The sequence below is a fragment of the Salvelinus fontinalis genome, chromosome 3, assembly GCF_029448725.1.
Source record: "Salvelinus fontinalis isolate EN_2023a chromosome 3, ASM2944872v1, whole genome shotgun sequence".
NCBI lineage: Eukaryota > Metazoa > Chordata > Actinopteri > Salmoniformes > Salmonidae > Salvelinus > Salvelinus fontinalis.
Window position 1 is genome coordinate 56,775,972 of NC_074667.1, and position 16,421 is coordinate 56,792,392.

The window sequence follows — 16,421 nt, forward strand, 5'->3', positions numbered from 1 at the left end:
CCACAATAGTATGGGGCTTGCCTGTCCTAGCCACTCGGTAGCTCACCATACAAGACGCTTCTAGCACCTTCTTATTAATGGTATCTGTTTCTTTAATACATGTCTTACTACTTGAAAGTCGTCTTAATTCTCACTCAAAAAACTCCTGTCGCTTATTTATAAATTGGCATGTTCTGTTTCTAAATATCTGCACAAGAGTGAAGGTTTCATCGAGTTGTGAGATAGTACTTTTGCACTACTCCCAATATAAGTGAATCCCAAATCAATGTAGTTCTCATCATATTTGCACCTCTTCGATGGTCCAACGTCCCTGTCTGTTGTTCGGTGCTTTCCCAGGTAAGGAGACAGTAGCTCTTCGGCTGCATGTGTAACAGTTTAACTTTACGTCCGTCCCCTTGCCCAGACCTTGGCGCAAACCAGGGACCCTCTGCACACATCAACAACAGTCACCCACGAAGCATCGTTACCCATCGCTCCACAAAAGCCACGGCGCTTGCAGAGCTAGGGGAACCACTACTTCAAGGTCTCAGAGCAAGTGACGACACCGATTGAAAGTATTTTAGCGCGCACCACCGCTAACTAGATAGCCATTTAACATCCATTACACTCACCCCCCTTTCGACCTCCTCCTTTTCCGCAGCAACCAGTGATCCGGGTCAACAGCATCAATGTAACAGTATAACTTTACGTCCGTTCCCTTGCCCCGACCCGGGCGCGAACCAGGGACCCTCTGCACATGTCAACAACTGACACCCACGAAGCATCGTTACCCATCGCTCCACAAAAACCACGACCCTTACAGAGCAAGGGGAACCACTACTTCAATGTCTCAGAGCAAGTGACGTCACCGATTGAAAGGATTTTAGCGCACACCACCGCTAACTAGATAGCCATTTAACATCCGTTACACTCACCCCCCTTTCGACTTCCTCCTTTTCCGCAGCAACCAGTGATCCGGGTCAACAGCATCAATGTAACAGTATAACTTTACGTCCGTCCCCTCGCCCCGACCCCCGACGGCATCGCACGTAGCTCCATTTTGGGAATACCTGGTGTAGAGAATGTAAAAAATACACATCAACTGGATGAGTCACTATTATGTAGGTGGATGGAAATTATTCAAATATTATGTTGAATATAATAATAAATTACATTCATCTCATCACCTTGTTCGAAAGAGATTTACATGGTTATCAAAATGTCACGCAAGGGTTAGCCTACAAGAAACACATCCCTTACTTTAAGTGCTTCTAAAATCTCCTATAGGAAAAATTTATGCTGGAAAAACGATTGGAGCCATTTTCCTGTCTGACCGCTAGGTTGTATGGGTATTATGTCACCTCCACTGTGGGGCTCTATTAGAGAAAAGGCATATTTTCAGTTTGTTTGCCTTTAAGACAAATAGTAATGTTCCGCTTCAGGAGCTAGTATTAGGAGTATGTTCATGTTCTCCACATGCGCCGAATACAACCAGCGTAGACCTTCCGGTGAAATGCTTACAAGAACTTAACCAACAATGCAGTTTTAAGAAAAATAACTGACAAGTAAAAAATAGGACAGTAAATGCAATGCAAATAGACAACCGGTGTAGAAGAAGAAACCGGGGAAACACGTGGGATTTAAACATAAAATGTTATACTAGCAGTAGTCTATAATTATTTGTCAATCTGAAGTTTGAGTCACAGGTACATAGACAGCATTTTCAGAGTACTTTACTTGTGTATTGATATTATGCGTGTATTCACGTTTGGAAGAACACATTTCAAACCAATTTAAAAGGTTCTACTCAACATGGTTCGAGCACTAAGGTTAGTTAGCTAGATTTAATTTAACAGTTCACTTTAGTTCAAGATCGATATAGTAGCTAAACGTTTTACCTTTGAATTGCCACAGGAAATCGCAGCATTGTAGCTCTAGTTTAGATCAATTTATGCTCAGTTGTGCCTTGCAAGTGCTTCGCCAACTGATCTATTTTGTTCGCTACACTCGCATCAACATCTGCTAATCATGTGTATGTGACCAATACAATTTTATTTGTATTAATGTGGATATATGCATTTCGCTACACCCGTAATAACGTCTGCTCTGTGTGTGCGACCAATACAATTTGATTTGAAAAAATGTGATTTGGAGTGGATTAAACTCGGGTGGAAGGATTACATTGTTTGACCTGGCTTGGATATGACGATTTTTGCTCTTGCTCCGCTCAGAAGCAAACGCGCTACAAATGTGAAGGAACGGTATGACAAAGATGACCCTGAAGCTTACAAAGACATGCCTGTCCTAGACAAGGTACAGTATTGTAATGAAACAGCAGGGAGCAGGTCTCGAACCCTCGACCTCCTAGCCCGAAGTCCAGCGCGCTATCGACTGTGCCGCAAAAGCATGCTCCAGCAGCAGAGTCGATTTCCGTGCTTATAAACCCAGGGTCGTTAAACTATGTTATCGGTAGATGTAATGGAGATGCCTGTGTGAACAGAATTATGATTACTTTCATATCATAGCCATCAACATCTGCACAAAGTTGATTGTCAACAATGCTTATATGGAGTGTGTCCTTTACCTGACCGATAGTTGTCATTGTTGCTTTAGACCAGTGGTCACCAACCGGTCCGTTGCAATCAACTGGTCGATCAAGGCTTTCCTAGTCGATCCCCAAACATTTCTGTAGAAAAGCCAAAGGCTTTTTTGCTCGTTTTTGTATGCTATTCTTGTTGGGCTGTTGGAGTTAGCTGCACTTGACTAATAAGAAGCCCTGCGACCGGGTATGGCAAAGTGTTCCCATTTTGAACCATTTCATTTGTCTGAAAAGACTAATTCTGCCTGCAGGCGGACCGGGAGATCTGTGGCTAAATCGAGTTCGCCTACTGTGCTAGCCAATCGGATAGCTCAAGTCACCATTCCTACACTTTCCAATACTTCGGCCACAGAAAAGTTTGATACTAGACTAGGTGAGATTTCACAACTTTTAAAACCATGACCAGAGAGACTGTCAAAGAATACAGCCACGAGCTGCTGTTTTTACGAGTGAGTTAATTTCTTAAGTTTATATTCTACACTGTTAACTGTTTTTATTGAACACTTACAAAACACAAAATGCCCTATTAGATAGTTCTTCGTTTTTATTATTATTAGAATATCATCCTGTGTGGCTCAGTTGGTAGAGTATGGCGCTTGCAACGCCAGGGTTGTGGGTTTGATTCCCACAGGGGACCAATATGAGAAAATCTATTACTGTAAGTCAATTAAGATATAAAGTGTGTGTGAAATGAATGTCTAAATTTAATATTGAGGAATATTTCACTCTCTTAGGTCATAAGAACAACATGAATTTGTGCAGTGCAACTCAAGTTTTGGTGACAGTGGTCAGTGTCACTGGAGGAAATGAATGATAGAGCAGGGACCGTGAGAGACGGACCCTCTATTGCTCTCTCCTTACATCCGCTGAGACAAATGCCATGTTCAAAACAACTGGTAGCTCTGATTTTCGAGACTTTCCTACCTAAAAATTACTGACGTCATGATTTGGCAGCATTTATTTAACTGGGATTCCCAGTTGTCTTGAAAACACCATGACCATCAGATGCATCAGTCCAGTAAAATAAAAAAGCAACTTATTTCAATTTATGCTCAGCTGTACCTTGCAAGTGCTCCACCAACTGATCTAGTTTGCTGGAGTCAAAGCTCGAGTTTTGAAATATAATATGGTCTGAGAAGAACAATATTGGCAGGCCAGGCATATAGCCAGTATGCTGTGGAAATATAGGCTATTAGGCCTACTACACAAACCTCATTCCTACAACTGTTTTATTCATTTAATCTCATTTTTTAAGTCATGTTTTTTTTAGTATCTGAGCAGCAGATCTCAGCTTGCTTTTTGACTGCGAAAGGGATCTTGACTCAGAAAAGGTTGGTGACCACTGCTTTAGACCAATTTCAAGTTTCCATTAAATCTCCTCTCGATATACAATTTTTTCAAAAGAGGTCCTCACAGTATATGAAGGACAAGGTTGATGAGTTCTATGATGCCAAAATCTCGGTGAGTCTATTTTTATAGTTAAACTTCTTTGCTGAAATCTTTGAGCCCTACTCAGTGAGTCTTATTGTTGTTTCTCTTTGCCACTATAGAAACTCATGGCATGTGGTGTTCAGATGGACAGTGACCAGGAGGATGGTGATGAAGAGGTGAGTCAACTGAAAGTAAAGAGTATGAGTCATTAGCAGCAAAACGGCACAATACGGTGCAGAGCGTTCGATTTGGCTGCCGGGGGGCAAGGAGTCCCCCAGCTCTGCTAAAACCATTGAGAACTACGTCCTGTTTTCAAGGGATTGTTAAATAAATGTAAACTATTTTGTTTTAATATCACCACATCTTGAAGAGCATAGTTAGAACTACACTTGTGATTATTCCCCATTTAGCTCTATCATCAGAGTTATACAGCAAGTAATTGCATGCTTTTCAGGATCAGTAAACATCAATTGATCATTTATTTTCATATACGTGAAAGTAGCCGATATATTTGACACCTGTCATTTAGCATGCTTCATCAGAGATTAAGCTTTTGGTAAGAGCTTCATATCGGCAAGTCTTCGTCATGGTAAAGTTGTCATTTGGACTGCTGTCATCACCACTATAGATGGCAAGTAAATCAAATATATAGCCATCTAGTTCATCCCCTGAAAGTTTGCTTGTTAACTAGCCATTGATGTGATCTGTTATTAGCTAGCTTGCCAATTTGATGTGGTCCATCAATCATAATTTATATAAGTGATGACATCAACATTTATGAAATAACACAAGGCATGTTAAACAAATCAGAATATATTTTAGATGATTTAAAATAGCCACCCTTTGCCTTGATGACAGCTTTGCACACTCTTGGCATTCTCTCAACCAGCTTCACCTTGAATGTTTTTCCAACAGTCTTGAAGGAGTTCCCACATATGCTGAGAACTTGTTGGCTGTTTTTCCTTCACTCTGCGGTCCAACTCATCCCAAACCATCTCAATTGGGTTGAGGTCGGGTGATTGTGGAGGCCAGGTCATCTGATGCACCACTCCATCACTCTCCTTCTTGGTCAAATAGCCCTTACACAGCCTGGAGGTGTGTTGGGTCATTGTCCTGTTGAAAAACAAATGATAGTCCCACTAAGCGCAAACCAGATGGGATGGCGTATCGCTGCAGAATGCTGTGGTAGCCATGCTGGTTAAGTGTGTCTTGAATTCTAAATAAATCACAAACATTGTCACCAGCAAAGCAGCCCCACAGCATCACACCTCCTCCATGCTTCACGGTGGGAACCACATCATCCATTCACCTACTCTGTGTCTCACAAAGACACAGCGGTTGGAACCAAAAATCTGACCAAATGACAGATTTCCACCGGTCTAATGTCCATTGCTTGTGTTTCTTGGCCCAAGCAAGTCTCTTCTTCTTATTGGAGTCCTTTAGTAGTAGTTTCTTTGTGCAATTCCACAATAAAAGCCTGATTCACCCAGTCTCCTCTGAACAGTTGATGTTGAGATGTGTCTGTTACCTGAACTCTGTGAAGCATTTATTTGGGCTGCAATCTGAGGCTGGTAAATCTAATGAACGTATCCTCTGCAGCAGAGATAACTCTGGGTCTTCCTTTCCTGTGGTGGTTCTCATGATAGCCAATTTCATCATAGCGCATTATGGTTTTTGGGTCTGTACTTGAAGGAACTTTCAAAGTTCTTGAAATGTTCTGGATTGACTGACCTTCATGTCTTAAAGTAATGATGGACTGTCATTTCTCTTTGCTTATTTGAGCTGTTCTTGCCATAATATGGACTTGGTCTTTTACCAAATAGGGCAAGGTGTGTCCAAACTTTTGACTGGTACTGTTGCTTGGTCAATTGATGTTTACTGATCATGAAAAGCATGTTGATACTTGCTGTGTAACTGATGATAGAGCTAAATGTGCACAACTAAATGGAAAATACTCACTTCCTTTGCATGTAATAATGAGACATTTGTTGTTCTGACTATGCTTTTCAAGAGGTGATGATATTACAACCAAATAGTTATTTAGCAATCCCTTGAAAATGGCACGCAGTTGTCAGTGGTTTTAGCGGAGCTGGGGTTCTCCCTGCCCCCCAGCAGGCAAATCGAATGCTCTGTACCTTACTGTGAGGTTTTATTGATAACGACCTATAGAATGTTGGGAGTGATGATGTCACAATGTTACAACCTATTGTAACAGTTACTGCACCTACTCAGCCATTGACCCGTCTTAGCTATACGTTTTCCGTCATGTTTGTTTGTGCATGTGTATTTTGCTGAGGTAACATCATAAATGTGGTGTCTTCTCTCCAATGACATGGCATGGGGAAACAGGAAGGTGTTTTATGATTCTAATGATGTGGGAAGTGAGTATTTTCCATTTAGTCAATTCATACTATTGAGACCATTACCTGTATTCTACTATGATTCCCAGTGAGTTGAATTTTGAACCTGTCTGGAGAATAAAGGTCATAGTTTGTTTGACGAAGGCTGTTTCCTTGAAACAACTAAACTACTTTGTTGCCGAGGGAAAATCTCAGCAAGAAGTGGAGGCAGAGGATGAAGAACCTAAGAATATTCAGAGACAATTGGCTGCCTATCTTAGTGAGGAGGACTATGACCAACCCTACCAGCAGCATACCACCCTGCATACCACTACTGGCTTGCTTCTGAAGCTAAGCAGGGTTGGTCCTGGTCAGTCCCTGGATGGGAGACCAGATGCTGCTGGAAGTGGTGTTGGAGGGCCAGTAGGAGGCACTCTTTCCTCTGGTCTAAAAAATATCCCAATGCCCCAGGGCAGTGATTGGGGACACTGCCCTGTGTAGGGTGCCGTCTTTCGGATGGGACGTTAAACGGGTGTCCTGACTCTCTGAGGTCATTAAAGATCCCATGGCACTTATCGTAAGAGTAGGGGTGTTAACCCCGGTGTCCTGGCTAAATTCCCAATCTGGCCCTCAAACCATCATGGTCACCTAATAATCCCCAGTTTACAATTGGCTCATTCATCCCCCTCCTCTCCCCTGTAACTATTCCCCAGGTCGTTGCTGCAAATGAGAACGTGTTCTCAGTCAACTTACCTGGTAAAATAATGGTAAATAAATAAATAAAAATGACCTAAACCTTCTTCAGGTATACATTATCAGCAATTAAGTATACAGTTGAAGTCTGAAGTTTACATACACCTTAACCAAATACATTTAAACTCAGTTTTCAACAATTCCTGACATTTAATCCTAGTACAAATTCCCTGTCTTAGGTCAGTTAGGATCACCACTTTATTTTAAGAATGTGAAATGTCAGAATAACAGTAGAGATAATGATTTATGTCAGCTTTTATTTCTTTCATCACATTCCCAGTGGGTCAGAAGTTTACATACACTCAATTAGTATTTAGTAGCATTTAGTAGCATTGCTTAAATTGTTTAACTTGGGTCAAACATGTCGGGTTGCCTTCCAAAAGCTTCCCACAATAAGTTGGGTGAATTTTGGCCCATTCCGTCTGACAGAGCTGGTGTAACTGAGTCAGGTTTGTAGGCCTCCTTGCTCGCACACGATTTTTCAGTTCTGCCCACAAATTTTCTATAGGATTGAGGTCAGGGCTTTGTGATGGCCACTCCAGTACCTTGACTTTGTTGTCCTTAAGCCATTTTGCCACAACTTTGGAAGTATGCTTGGGGTCATTGTCCATTTGGAAGACCCATTTACGACCAAGCTTTAACTTCCTGATTGATGTCTTGAGATTTTGCTTCAATATATCCACATTATTTTTCTTCATCATGATGCCGTCTATTTTGTGAAGTGCACCAGTCCCTCCTGCAGCAAAGCACCCCCACAACATGATGCTGCCACCCCCTTGCTTCAAGGTTGGGATGGTGTTCTTCAGCTTGCAAGCCTCCCCCTTTTTCCGCCAAACATAACGATGGTCATTATGGCAAAAAAATCCGTTAGTGTGCTAGTAGATACCCATAGACTTCATTGCGCTTATGCTAGTTAGCAGTGGCTCATGGAACCACCTCTAACTTCCTTCAAACTGTACACTGAGACATAATGCTATCCATGATTTAATTTGACTCTGGGGAAGTAGATAAATGGTCTCATTGCCAAAATCCCAAAGTATCCCTTTAAAGGTACACTCAGCAATATGATGTAGATGCACAAAGTAATTATTGAAGCATGCGGCTAAACTTCTCAGCTGTTTTGGTCCTATTGCTACCACGCAGACCCATGCACATGCGCAGATACTGTGTGAGAGGGATATCTCACTCATCGCAATATCTGAAGTGCTGCTCGTGGCAATGTAATTTTGCTGAGTCTACATCTAAGCTGGATTGGTCCCTATGTTGTCAGGTGTCTGAAGAGGCTGGGGCTGAACCATCATAATCTGACTTGGATGAAGAGGCTGCCCTGCACTTCTACAGAGGAATGGAGAGGCTGAAACTGAATATGACCTACAGGCTGAGGAGAAGGGTGAGTGTTACCAGGTACATTTACTCAAGTTCAGAGTAGGAATGAGATGGGCAGGGCTTGATGGGAGATCTATTTCTTTGTTGCAGATGAAGAGGAGTTGGATCCGGATACCAAGAGACGCATTACCTACCAGGTACAGTGTCTCACCCTCTGAGTAATATCCTTTAAACATTTAGAAATTAGTTACACACACAAGTATACAGCAGTCATTATTTATTGTACAGCTTAGCCTTCATGTACAATATTTACTTGTTACCATGTCTCAATGAGTTTCCATACTCATTGTACAACGCACAATATTAAGAAAACATTTTCACCCAGTACTTCAAATCATGACCTTTGTATCAGATTATTCTTGTACTTTATATGTTAGAGTTTTCCCTTCCCGGTTTAAACCTTTCGTCTAATTTGTACATGCTGCTCGATCCTATCCGCTAATGGCCAAGAACAAAGGGTTTACACCGAAGAGGAAGAAGACTGACCGCAATCCGAGTCAAACAGAGAGAATTTCAGACGAGCCAAAATCCGCATAAAGGGACAGGTTTGTAGACTACGTTTTAAACTTGAAGTTGCAGTGTATAAAATGTATACAAATCCAATGTATGATAAGTGCTTTGCAGGCATTACTTACACCTCCCGCAGGTACATCTTTCAGGACCTCTGAGGGTTATACTACAAAGCAGAATCAATGAGTTAGCCAGCTTACTTTGATTAACAACCAGGAATAACTGTTGATTTTCTGAATCATTTAGAAAAATAAACTTAGGTTGTTGAAGAATATTGAGGCAAGTTATCTGGCTAATTCATTGACAACTTGTATAGTTTAACTAGTGTCAATTATGGATCAAATTGAATTCCAACAAGTGTATTTTTTAAACAAATCTACATTAAAATCTTGAATGTATTCCAGGTTCGTGAAGTCTGTTGTGAGAAGACAAGATACAGTGAAGAGCTGTCTGGTAATCGTGCTGGACTTAGTGTCAAACTCAAATAACCAACCAAATCGTTTCCACGCAATTGCAAGTAAATTACACTATCACTGATAGGTAGCTGTATGCGGTGTCATGCCTTCAAGGAAGACTGTTGCTAGTTCCCTCTGGAGTAGATTTGTGATTTGTCCAGCACATAAAATACCAACACAGTTAAGGTTTAATGTCCCGAGTCTGTTACTTTACTGATGTACTGTCTGTGATTATTACTCTGACAATCTGCTTTGTTGTAATCAAACTGCTATGAGGTTAAGTCAATTCATTGGTTGGCATTATCATTCCACAACCAATATGTTGTAATCTGCCTTCTGACATAAGATGTTAAGGTGCTTAAGGATTGTTTTGCTGTGATTATGTAAATATTTGATTTTAAAGGCAGAGAGTGTGTACTGAAACCTACTTATGCATGTACATGAATGTCTGATCTAGGACGGTGAAAGCCCTGCAAGATAAAATAAAGATCCAAACTAGACAAGCATTAATTAATATTTCAGAAGAAAGTAGAGATAGTGCCCTGCCCCAGGGACTTGTACGACACGTTAGTGTGTTTCATCGGACCACCAAAGCCAGCCCTCCCAGTAAGCAGCACAGTTTACTGGAGTGCATTCATTAGTCAGATTCTGTGAGAAATGATTTGCAACGGAAACCGTTTGACCTTTTACTCTAGGAAGCAAACCGATCAAACGGGGAGGGACCTCCATGAATTTGTCCAGTTGTAACTTGTTTGTGTTGCATAACGTTTGGAGTGAAGTTTCCATTGCAACTAATGAAAACACCTCTGGGGTCTCAGTCTTGTTGGGTTATGATTTGGCTGTGAGCTCTGGTCAGGTTACTGACAATACTGTCCTCGATCTCCACATCTCTGCTTGCTTCCTCATCCGTAAGTACTAGCTCGGCGTGAGTGTAAGGGGTCACCACCACTACGTAACCTTGTCTGGTGTCCAGTACTTTGGCCACCACAGCCTGTTGTCCAGTGCCCGCCGAGCTCTGTCCAGCAGGATGGACGGGTCCGTCTCCAGCTTGAAGGAAATCCCAAATGCCTGTGGAGCCCAGTCCACCAGCGGCGACAACATCTTGGAGACCATCTTCATACTGATCTATAGGACAGAAAAGATGCTTGGCTTACAGTGGATCAATGATAATGAGCATGTGCTTTTGTATTTGATGGCTTTCTTTACTCCCCTGAAGTGGTCCATTGGAGGACTGGATTTTGTGCTCTGGCATTTCTGATGCTGGAATGTAAAAGTCTGACACTGCTGCAGCCAAATAAAACATGGCCTTGGACCCTGAGAGGGGAGTAAACACAGAGTGCATGTTTAATATACCAGCACATGCATGTATTGTACACCCTGATAAGCCCTGCTACTACTTCTAGTTGAGTGTCAGTACCTACATATGGGGCTGAGTGCCTGTGCTGCAGCTTTGAGGAGGTGCAGGTACTCAGACAGGGTGCTGAATGCCACAGGCAGAAGAAGCCGTGCTTCTTTTACCGCATCAGGACTTTGCCAATGTTGGGAAGTGCCTGCTGGTTGACCATGACTTGGCCACAGCCAGAACCCTCCGCTCTATTGTTCAGCAGATTAATCCCAGAGTAAAGGTGTGTGAAGGGATATAAGGAGGGGTGTCTGTGCAGGAAGATCACAGCGTAGCCTGACTAGTAAGTACTCTGCCGAAGAGACTCCGCGCTGGCCACTGCTGAAGTTATCCAGGAAGCGGATAGTGCAAGACTCCAGGGGGACTTTGGTGCCACCTGAGGTGATCAGCAAAAGCTGCCATCTGCCCTTTGACCTCCCCTACATGGGAGGGAAGGGAAAACTCGTCAGACAGCTTCCCATCTACAGTGAGGGTCCAGGGGTCTGCCATGCCTGGTCAAGCCAGGGAGACATAAAACTACAAAACAAAAATGACATTGAAAAAGTATGTAAAACCTACGCATAGTGTGTAATTTGTGGGACAAATGTCGGAGTAAGGTGTGGGAGGAGCGGAGCTATTGTTTTCAGAGTTACTTTTAAACGTTTTGGTAGGAATAGGATAATTGTGACCATAAACTTTTGAGGGGACGAATAGTAGTCACTAGTTGATTACTTGACTGGTTGGCATATGGGATAATTATGTTAGACTCACCTTTGTCTACTAGCTACAACTTCAAACTACACTTTACAGCTGCTAACGTTAGCCATGCAAATTGTGCACTGGAATGCGGTTCACATTCGTTGCTATTAGGATGTTCATTGGCATGGGGAACGCACCTAAGATCATTCGGCTCGTGTTGCAGTTGTCAGTGAATTAGCTTAATATTTCAATGAATCTTATTAATAGAAACATTACTTACTTTTAAAGACACCGAGAGAAAGCAGTCACTGATGATTGAGAAGTAGTGGTCGACTTCCTGATGTCTGGCGTGACGTCTTCTATTATCTATTCCATTGCAATTTAAACAACTCAGAACTATGTCGCCACCTAACGTCGTGGAAGTTGAATTGTCAGAAGACTTTTCCTTACAACAATCAAATGTTGTTGCTAGCCTATACATTGTGTGTCAGTTATCACACTTAAACAATTTTGGCAGATATAATAATAACCTATGCAGTGATTGAGCTGTCTTTATCTAGATTCTGTACCTACAGGGCAAGCAAACGTTCTCCCTGTGCTATTAAGGTCCAGACCATAGTAAGCCTCAGTAGAAGGCTACACCAGTAAGGCAAACATCAGACAAAAGCCTGAGAGACTGCAGAATCACCGCTGCCAATGTAACAGTATAACTTTACGTCGTCCCCTCGCCCGACACGGGCGCGAACCTGGGACCTTCTGCACACATCAACAACTGACACCCACGAAGCATCGTTACCCATCGCTCCACAAAAGCCGCGGCCCTTGCAGAGCAAGGGGCAACCCTACTTAAAGTCTCAGAGCAAGTGACGTAACTGATTGAAATGTTACTAGCGCGTACCCGCTAACTAGCTAGCCATTTCACATCCGTTACACCAACAATGAAGTGATTGAGGGGAACAGCTGGAGCTAGGCTTCAACCAGCGACAGGACAAGTGCACTTCCTACAAGCCCACATCTCTTGGCAGAGGCTGTACTCCTCTTTCATATAGCACACACAAACCCAGGCACCATTGAGAGCTTCTTGACGGGTTACATCACTGTTTGGTATGGCAACTTCTTTGCATCCGACCGTAAAGCGATACAGAGAGTAGTGCGTACAGCCCAGTACATCACTGGGGCCTAGCTCCCTGCCATCCAAGACCTCTATACCAGGCGGTGTCAGAGGAAGGCCATAACAATTGTCAAAGACTCCAACCACACAAGTCCTAGAACTTTCTCTCTGCTACCTCACAGCGAGCGGTACTGGAGCGCCATGTCTAGGACCAAAAGGCACCTGAACAGCTTTTAACCCCAAGCCATAAGACTGCTGAACAGTTAATCAAATGGCTACCAAGACTATTTGCATTGACCCCTTTTTATTTGGACTGACTCTTGCACCGGCTATATGCACACTCACTGGACTCTACCCACACACTCACACACACACACTCTTCACAAACGCTGCTGATACTCTGCTTATGATCTATCCTGATTTTCTATTCACTTTTGCCCCTAACTACATGTTCAAAAGTTTGGGGTCACTTAGAAATGTCCTTGTTTTTGAAATATATATATTTTTTTGTCCGTTAAAATAACATGAAATTGATCATAAATACGGTGTAGATATTGTTAATGTTGTAAATTATTATTGTAGCTGGAAATGGCTGATTTATGAAATATCTACTTAGGCATATAGAGGCCCATTATCAGCAACCATCACTCCTGTGTTCCAATGGAGTGTTAGCTAATCCAAGTTGATAATTTTAAAAGAAAAATTAAATTTTTTTCATTAAATAGTACCCGCAAAACAGTCGTCTCAATGTCAACAGTGAAGAGGCGACTCCGGGAAGCTGGCCTTCTAGGCAGAGTTGCAAAGAAAAAGCCATATCTCAGACTGGCCAATAAAAATAAAAGATTAAGATGGGTGAAAGAACACAGACACTGGACAGAGGAACTCTGCCTAGAAGGCCAGCATCCCAGAGTCGCCTCTTCACGGTTGACATTGAGACTGGCGTTTTGCGGGTACTATTTCATGAAGCTGCCAGTTGAGGACTTGTGAGGCGTCTGTTTTTCAAACTAGACACTCTAATGTACTTGTCCTCTTGCTCAGTTGTGCTCCGGGGCCTCCCATTCCTCTTTCTATTCTTGTTAGAGCCAGTTTGCGCTGTTCTGTGAAGGGAGTAGTACACAGCGTTGTACAAGATATTCAGTTTCTTGGCAATTTCTCTCATGGAATAGCCTTCATTTGTCAGAACAATAATAGACTGATGAGTTTCAGAAGAAAGTTCTTTGTTTCTGGCCATTTTGAGCCTGTACTCAAACCCACAAATGCTGATGCTCCAGATACTCAACTAGTCTATAGAAGGCCAGTTTTATTGCTTCTTTAATCAGGACAACAGTTTTCAGCTGTGCTAACATAATTGCGTAACATAATCAATTAGCCTTGATCAACTTCGATTAGCTAACACAACGTGCTATTGGAAGACAGGAGTGATGGTTGCTGATAATGGGCCTATGTAGATATTCCATAAAAAATCTGCCGTTTCCAGCTACAATAGTCATTTACGACATTAACAATGTCTACACTGTATTTCTGATCAATTTAATGTAATTTTAATGAACAAAAGATGTGCTTTTCTTTCAAAAACAAGAACATTTCTAAGTGACCCTAAACTTTTGAACAGTAGTGTAGGTCCAAGAGGCTTCTAAGCAGCTTCTACTCCCAAGCCAAACTTTTGAATGATAGTGTACATAATACCTAAATTACCTCAAATACCTCGTACCACTGCGCATTGACTAGGTACCGGTACTCCTTGTGTATATCGTCTCATTATTGTTATTTTGTGTTACTATTTCCTTTTCAATTTTTTGCAAATATTTCTTACTTAACACTACATTGTTGGGAAAGGGCTCGTGAGTAAGCATCATAAAGTCTCCACCTGTTGTATTCGGCGCATGTGAATAAAATAAAATGTAATTTGATTTAGTCTGATTACATACAAAGAGTCTACACATTAACCTGAAGTGATACAAATGGCAACCGCACAATTACACAGTGACCAGCTACTGTATTGACAGCGTGGGATCTATGTCTCCGTATTTGGCTATGGCTACATTCAACACACAATGTAATTGTAGATCATTTGCTTATCCCCATCACATATTTGTGATGGGAAATATGATTGGCAACCTGTTTGTAGCTCAAGTGAAGCATTTTCAATGAGAACCCACTGGAGGCTCTGTTTTCCAACCGAAAACTGTATGACTAAGCTGAAATACTTTATATACTGTACTAATAGTGATCAGACATGTTTGATTCCAGCGAAGTATGAATTGACCAAAAATGTCAATACATGTTTCATAACATGAACATTACTAAGATAGTGCTCCATGTAGAAGACTAGATGCTGCTAACAACAGTATAATCTGAAGTCAAGGAAATAGTAAAATTTATAATTTATTGCAATTAAATATTACCTTTAGTAGTACTGTCATAACTCCTGTAGTAAGATTATTAATAGCTAAGAACACATTAATTAGATGTTTTATTTTTTTGTTTATTACAATTATGATTATGAGTAAATATGTGTTTTATTACTATTATTGTTGTCGTTTTATTAAGTAGTTGTAGCAGAGGCAGAGGGAGAGAGATGGCAGGGAAGGGACTAGTTTTTGTGGTTGTGTACATCGTAGAGTGCAGTAATATAGCCAGTGCAGCTTGTAATCTGCATCGTTCTTGAATTGTGTTGGAAGTAGTTCCGGGTATTTGTGTGTAGCAAACGACAGAGTCCCGGATGTTGGTTGTCGAGAGAAAGGGAAAAGGCGGAGAAGCCGAAGAGGGACGCCACGGGCACATCAGTGAGGGCACAACTGGTCTAATCTAGGACAAACGCCAAGAGAATAGGCACTTGAGGGACTTTCTTGTTGAAGATCAGGTGGAAGAGGAGTGGGCAGTTACTTCAACACTTTCCTGGACAAAGGCAACGACCATATATACCCAGGGTAAGTGAGCTGTAAGAACATGGGAATGGAAGTTGAACTGAGGCCCATGAAATGGACGACTTTCATGGGGAAGTGAGCTGCACTGAAGTTCTGGGGATTGAGTTCAGAAATCAGGGCCTCTTGTCAGTTTTCTTTTTGCTGGGACGGAGCCTATGGGGACTTCATTAGTAACGATCCAGGTAGCTCGTTGCCAATTAACTAACATGATAGCATGGTTCATCATTTTACCTACGTTAGCTAGCTATAACTCTCGAACTTGACAGCTAGCTATCTAGCTAACGTTAGCTTGCTAGCACCATTGATAACTGAGCAACTTTGACAGCTAGCATTCGTCTTCCATATCTTTAACTAGCCAGTTAGCTAGCTACCAAGCCATGTTGTAAAGAAAACCGAACCTCTTTTGACATGGTGTGTTGCAAGTTATAATGTCAGCCAGCAGTTTAGACTTGCTACTGTAACGTTAAGTGGCAAACGTTAGCTAATTTGGGAATTTTCAGGTTAGTCCAAACTGTCACACGCTCTGTCGTTAACTTGACTGGTTGGTCAACTTGGTCCCTCACACCTCATTAGCTTTTAGAATGCGGATCGTAGTCTGATTTTGTGATTTCCCCATATAACGATGGTAGTTTGTCTAAAACAATCCAATTTGATGTATAATTTAAAAAACGAATGCATTGGCAAAATGTTACTGGCTAGTTTGGCTACTAAGAATCACGAAAGCACTTGAGGGCAAGGCTGCGTTGATTCAGGATCTAGTATTTTATTTGCATAACTTTAGAAACTTAATCCCACAAAAAGAGATCAGGTCTGGCTTGTCTTAATCACCCGTTCTTTAAATAGCAGCTACA

General features: G+C 41.8%; 1 protein-coding gene and 2 pseudogenes across 2 annotated transcripts in view; 1 reads left to right on the forward strand and 2 right to left on the reverse strand.

The window, feature by feature from the left end:
- Positions 1–8,689: 8,689 nt before the first annotated feature.
- Positions 8,690–10,666, reverse strand: LOC129851164 (phosphopantothenate--cysteine ligase-like; annotated as a pseudogene).
- On the reverse strand, positions 10,603–11,882 carry LOC129851163 (phosphopantothenate--cysteine ligase-like; annotated as a pseudogene).
- A 3,475-nt stretch (positions 11,883–15,357) lies between these two features.
- LOC129851165 (forkhead box protein J3-like) overlaps positions 15,358–16,421 on the forward strand; it is a 127,481-nt gene continuing 126,417 nt past the window's right edge. For both annotated transcript variants that reach the window (XM_055917511.1, XM_055917510.1), the window contains exon 1: positions 15,358–15,573. The gene's annotated coding sequence lies outside the window, so the exon portion shown is untranslated. The remainder of the gene's footprint in view (positions 15,574–16,421) is intronic.